The following is a 7,212-nucleotide window of genomic DNA, read 5'->3' as shown; positions in this document are numbered from 1 at the left end:
TATTATCTTGTACTCAAATATTCTGTAAGTATCAAAATATAATTTGTGAAAATTTAAATTGAAAATGTCTTAAACAGAAAAATTTTGTCTCTAATTTTATATATAGGTCTTTATTGTTTTAATATGAAAATAAAACAAAACTAAAATCAACTAGTATTTCTATGTATTGCTGTCAATTTTGAATAAAATAAGTTATAACGTTATATGTAAAATCTTAGTGAATTTTGACTTGAAGAAGAAGAAATAAACTACATTTCAGTAAAACTAGTTGAGAACTTAACGTTTACCTGGCTTTCTTTCGTGTTCCTGGAAGGATATAAAATAACTGAGTTCAAGTTTACTCCCCTCAAGGAGATTAATATCTAACTAGCTATTTCAAATAGTTCAAGAGCAATGGAATACATGCATTATACAATGAGAGAAAGGAAAGATTAGTAAAACATGATTTTATCTAGGAAAATATCATAGAGTATTGACTGAACTTTAAAATATTTTTATGATTTATATAGGCTGAAAAGAGAGAGAAGGCACAGAGTATGGGAATTAACAAATTTATTGGGCGGGGGGGGAAATAAGGAGGAAATCCTTACTGGAGTAGAGGATAAACATTGAAGATTAGAGAAAAATTACTTTGGAGGAATGTTTTATTGGGTGGAAAAGAAAGTTGGCCAATTAAAAGCCATTGAATTCAGAGGAATATCATAATGAAAATGATACATTAAGCTTTTCTTCTGGTAGTATTGAATATTTCATGTAAAATGATTACATGAAGTGGATGGGAAGGAAATGGAGACAGGGTTGCCAGGTAGGAGCTTCTATCTGACAAAGGTTTGAATAGGACAACAAGAATTAATAAATGTTTTGTTCTATTATACATAGATGCCATTGATTTAGTACTTCTAATGTGTTATGCAGTGATTGAGCACACACAGATTAATTTTTTTTCCCTAATCTTTTTTAAAATTTGGAAATGTAGAGATCATTATCCCCATTTAAAAGATGAGAAAACTGAAGAGTAGAATAGTTTTAGGATTTTCCCAATGCTACAAGGGGAGTAGAACTGGGACTTTAATCCAGTCTGCTTAGTTTCAAATCCACACTCTTTCTACCATACTTTCTGTTTCTTCATATGATGACCAATTTCTCAGTGGAAGACAAACATGTAAGACATTTTGGAAGATTAAAAGCAGAATATGGTGATGAATTAGAAGAACAGAATCAAACATCTGAAAATTAAAAATGACTTCAAATCTCTCACTTTGGCCTAGAAAGAATGGATGCAACTATGGCAAAAATAGAAATGTTGAAAAAGATCTGTATTCACACAACTCTACTAATAAAGCTTTCTGTAATATCTTGCCAACAAAAATTAATGGCTATAACTAGCAATCTATTTTATATCCTCATCCCTTCAAGATACAAATTTATGTAATAAATCATCTATTGCCAAAATTACTCAGTAATAAACATTAAGCATTTTGCCACTGAGTAAAAAGAATTGCCATTATTTTAGCATGTATATCCTATATTTGCCAATCATCAGGTGCCGGCTATCCTAGGAAGAGTATGATCTTGGATGAGGCTGAGGTGGTTCTTTTGGCGTAGGAAAATTTCTGATCAAGTCTAACAGCTGAGGACTGTTATCTGGCAGCACTTTCAGTGGTTGAAAGACTAAGTGTTTAACTCCTGAAGGAGAATTTGGGAACATAACACAATGCCCACTATACTTAATGTATATTAGATATTTTCATGTTTTATAACTCCTAATTATTGCAATTTTCCTGTTTTTCAGGAGCACATTTTTCAAATTTTGCATACAAGAATATTTAGGCTTAGAAAATTAAAATTTATTTGTTTGAGCTCTTATAGCTAAGTAAAAGGAGGAATAAATACTTGGATATATTTTATCCAAAACTATAACTTCATTCCCAATATTTCCTCCACCCTATTATGCAGTCAGGTATGGTCTAAGTCTGCTATGCAATATGTCTGTAGGATTTGTGGGCCTCTTAATTAGGAAGCCTATGTTGTAGCATCAGATCCCATTCAGTCATGTCTCCCAGATGGTGAGTCTTATTGCTTTAAAATATTGGCTGGTTGATTCTACCACTATAGCAGTACATTTTGTGATGATTTATCTATAAATCCTAGACTAAGAAGGAAAGCTATGGCAACATAGAGGTTAACCAGAATTTTCTAAGACAGATGTACAATGAAAGAATCAGTTTCTTGAGTAGATTGGGGATTTCTTTGTTTCTCAAAACACAGACCTGAAAATTAGGGCAACACATCTCTCGTGAAGTTTAAATGAGGCTTGTTCTATTTATTAGATCAGATGTTCTTTAAAACTAAATATATCAGCTCTATCTATTTCTCCTACTTGCAGCAGAAAAAAATCAGTTGACAAGTCATAAATAATTACAGATTAATATAGTTGTAACCATACTTTTAATTTGACCTATCTTTAGACCCAGGGCTACTTAGTACATGTCCCACTGTGAGACCTTCTCCTTCCTCTCTTACTATCTATTTCACTATTCACCACTCTGCTTACAATTTGCCTAAACACAGCTTTGAAGCTTTTCTCACTATGTTCCCCTAATCCTAGAATAATATTATCCTTTCAATGAATCGCATATTTTTCTTTATCTTCAGATAAATTTAGAACTCATAATAATTTCCTGAAATTATTTTTAGTAGCTCTCCACAGGACCCAGATTTGAAAATCAACTCTTTCCATGTCAGCTGCTAGTGTGAAATTTTGTTAATAAGGCTATGCTTTAGTTTACATTGGTACTCACAATTTCATGTACTATATGTATTTTTTTTAAATGATAGTCTGTTTCATTATCTTTGTTTGAACATGACGCCCTAGAGCACAATTTCTCTATAATTTCTTTTTATAATGCTCAGCAAAGAGGAAATGCTCAATAAACAAAGAAATAATTTTGATAATGATGTGAATTTAAATTTTATTTTGAAAAAACTATACTGCTCAAGCCAAAAATAATTATCAGGATTCTAAATGATTAGTCAAAAGGAGTATTGATTAATATAGTTTCAGAGCATTTCTAGAGAGATGAAAACACAGAAATTGAAACATCAGAGAAGGCCATGTTACAGTAAAAACGTCTTGAGGCTTGAAATGTGGAAAGGATTTGGAGAGGTATGGAAGACCATGTGGTACATTTCAGTTGTTAAGAACCTGGAAGAAAGGTTAGAATCATGGCTAAGTAGACAACGTGAGGAAATTGGGAAAAGTCATGTTGTTTTGGAGGAAGGGAAAATAACTAAATATGATTTTGGAACAATTATGTATTAATAGTTAATCATGAGTTTGTAAGTTTTTTTAAGGAAAACTAGGGAGTTGATTCATAAAAGAAAAAAGTAATAAATATATATCACAGATAGAATTTTCAAAGAAAAAATCAGACACTGAATAGGGTTATGGCAGGCAGCATGGTGGGCTGGCCAGAACACAAACTTGAGAGACACAATGAAGAACACAAAACTCAAGACCTAGCCTTGTGGGTTTCAAATTCCACTTATGATACTGATCATGCTCCTTAACCTCTTTGGCCATAGGTTCTTCATCTGTTATTTGGGAATATTAATAGCGCTACTGCCTAGATATATTAGAATTAAAGGGTAAATGATCACACAAGTCTTTGAAGAATGCCTAGCAAATTATAAGCTATTTAGAAGTATTTATAAATACATAAATAAACGACTACATAATAGATGGATAAGTAGATAAACTGATGCATACAAGGCATGAAAGAAAACCTAACACCAAAGACAGGGGAAGAGAATTCTCTGGATGATAGAACAGTAAGCTCAGGATGAGAGCTGTGCAAAAGACCTAGGGTGCAAATAGGTAAGACGAGAGTAGGGACTCAGGAGGCTCTCAGAGGGCTGCCTCCCGGGGGGTAAGAAAAATGGTAATTATAAGTAATCATGACGTTTCTCCATATGTTGATTTAAATGAGATAATATCTTGGAGTTTTTAAAGAGCGTAGGAAGACTATTCAAATATAAAATAATAATAAACAAAAACATTAATTATATTTAATTAAATTTTAAAAATTATGCCTGTGTGAGAAATTAAACAAACTGACAGTATAGCGCTAGGCTCGCTGGTGAACAATATTTACATAGACACATTAATTAAAACATTAACTATAAATTTAATAAAATTTGAGAGATAATTATATTGACATGATGAAGAATTCTATGTATAAATAAAGTACTTCTCTTATGTACCATCACAGTTAGTAGATGATGCCAAAATTTATGAATCTATATATAAATGCTCATAACAAGTTATAATAGCTTGACATTGACATAGGAGTATGGAGATAAATAACAGGTGAAAAATCTAAAATACTGTTTTTCCTTTTAGAAATGAGTTAGAATGGAAAAGCTTTGCTTTGGAACTTTTAAAATTATAATATTAAACTTTAAAAATTAAAAAATATATACCCTTTATTTTATTTTTAAAAATTATTTTCATATGACACTTGTTAAATAGAATAAAATTGTCATCACCTACTTACGGCCATGGCATATGCTATGGATTGAATTGTGCCTCTCCAAAAATTTAAATGTTGAGGCCCCGACATAAACCCCATGTGATGGTATTTGGGGATAGACATGTGGGAGGTAATTAGGTTTAGATGAGGTCATGATGTTGGGTTTCTCCTGATGAGATCAGTATTCTTACAAAAATAGATAAAGAAGAGCTTGCTGTCTCACGCCACCAAACAAGGACACAGTGAGAATGTGGCTGTCTGCAGGCCAGAAAGACAGCCCTTAACAGAACACAACCATGCTGGCACTCTGATCTTGGACTTCCAGCCTCTAGAACTCTGAGAAAATAAATTTCTGTTGTTTAAGCCAGCCAGCTTACTGTATTTTATTATGGCAGCCCGAGCTGACTGAGACAAAAAAGTAATTTATATTCCAATACAAGCTCGCCATCAAGAACAGTTTAAAAAGCTACATAAAATACAAAAATAGGTGTTGGAAAGTATTGGAAAGCAGTCAAGATAGTCAGAATTTGAGGCACCAAGCTCCTAGAGAGAAGTAAAATTCACTGTGGTGAAGCTGACATTTTCTACCTCTTTTTTCTTCAATGCGTTTGCTGATCTGTAAGGGGCAAAGAGAAAAGTCAAGAAGGGCCAGGGGCTTGGAGAATTTGGCAATCTCATTTTTTGGTTCAAAGCATTGTAGCATGGGTTCTTTTCTTCACAGACAGACCCTGAAATAGAGTTTGGGTGCAAGATACTTATAAGATTGAAGGTTGGGCATAGTAGCTCATGCCTATAATCCCAGGATTCTCAGAAGTTGAGGTGGGAGGATCACTTGAGGCCAGGAGTTCAGGACCAGCCTGGGTAACATAACAAGACCCTGTTTCTACAAAAAATAAATAATAACAATAAAAAATTAGCTGGGCATGGTGGTGCACGCTTATAGTCCTAGCTAATCTGGAGACTGAGGGGGTAAGGATAGCTTGATATCTGTGAAAGGAAAGTGGTGAAAATAAGATATGTCAGAGGACATAGTCAAATTGCAATGCAGTCTGGACAAAGCCTTGGCCAACCCAGTAGAAAGTTCTGGAATAAGAAATGACTGTTAATTACATCCTGCTTCAAGTAAAAATGGTTGGATCTCTCCCTTTTCATTGTTTAGTCACCAGATATAGGATGCTCTGGCAAGGGTGTGCCCTTAGGTTTGCTACTTTTCTGAAGGAACATCAGATGCCAACAGAGCTGCCAGCTAGAAGATATCTGCTAACACTCCTGATGGCTTGGAAGCAAGTCTTTCTTGAAAGGGATCTGGGCAATGTGTCTTCTTTTCTTCCAAATTTTGACTTTTATACAGTTTATATCCATTTCTCCATACACACTGAGGATGTAATTCCTCCCGTGGGCCTTTCTTCCTGAGAAGAAACTTAGAAAGAAGAATTTAGACAGAAGAACCAGGTTCTCTACTACTTAGGTAGATCTGGGATCCTTAATTGACAGTCATTATGCCCCAACTCAGCTATTCATTCTAGATTTCTCTTTAACGGCTTAACTGTTGGTATGACCCAGACATATACCTTTGAGGGTCAGGATCTCCTTTTGGTTACCATGTCATTTTCAGGATGAGTGGCTGTTCCTGTCCATTTACAGAACAACTGAGCAAGGAGGTTCCAATAGGCACCCAACTGGATCATCTGTGTTGCACCCATAAATATTCCTTTGTGGTCCTTCTCTCCTCCTAATGATCACAGTTAATTGTCACTGCTAAGAAAATGACTTCACTCACTGACTGCTAGCCCATGAGCACAAGGATTCCAAAGTTCTCAGGTGGTAGCAGGAGTTCATGATTCAATCACATTCTTCCTGTATCTCCTGGACCAGGACCTCCAACACTGCAGAGTCCAAAGTAGCTCACTGGGAGTGATGGTAAGTGTGACTATTTCTCTTTTCGTTGGTTGGTCCCTCATCCATGTATTCTTTTTACTGGGGACACAGAGCCATATAAAGACTTTCAATTCAAAAAATAATATATCCTGGAGGATGACACCACATCCTCAGAGAGTATTGCCTCCAATCCGGCACTTAGTTGTGTCTTCAACTAGCTATCCCAACATTTTATCAAGCCAGCCATTTTTTCTGGTGTGAAGGTAGGATCTAACCATGGTTCCTGAGATCATGGGCCCTCTCTTGCATGATTTTTTATTGAAAAGTAGATTTCCTAGTCTAATATGACATTGTGTGAGAACTCATGCTGGAGGATCAAACACTCACTGTTGATGACAAGTTTGACATTCTGTGATGATAGCAGATAGATCAGCTATCAGGTATGGTCATTCAAAGTTTATGTTTTTGTGCCTACATTTAGGCTCCATTTCTGCCCATTTTCACTCCATTTGTGTGTCTATCACACCAGCACTGGTGGACAAAGATAAAAACTGACAACACTTGGTTTGGTCATTTGCTGTACATTGATGTTTAATGAATCCTCTACTGTGAATGTTCTCTGGGGCCATTGATACATAATGCACTTCTTGTTCAATCTCATGGGTTCACCCACAAACCTCTACTATAGGTCTCCATCTCCTTGACTATCCAAACTATACTTTTTTTTACTTTTGGGGTCCTGATCAGCCACCCAAGCCATTTTTCCCCTGCTCATGAATCTATATATATTTTCTAACTTAAA

The sequence above is a fragment of the Propithecus coquereli genome, unplaced genomic scaffold (genome assembly GCF_000956105.1).
Source record: "Propithecus coquereli isolate 6110/MARCELLA unplaced genomic scaffold, Pcoq_1.0 Scaffold276, whole genome shotgun sequence".
Lineage (NCBI taxonomy): Eukaryota > Metazoa > Chordata > Mammalia > Primates > Indriidae > Propithecus > Propithecus coquereli.
The sequence above is the reverse complement of the archived record's forward strand: the minus strand, read 5'-3'. Positions refer to the sequence as shown.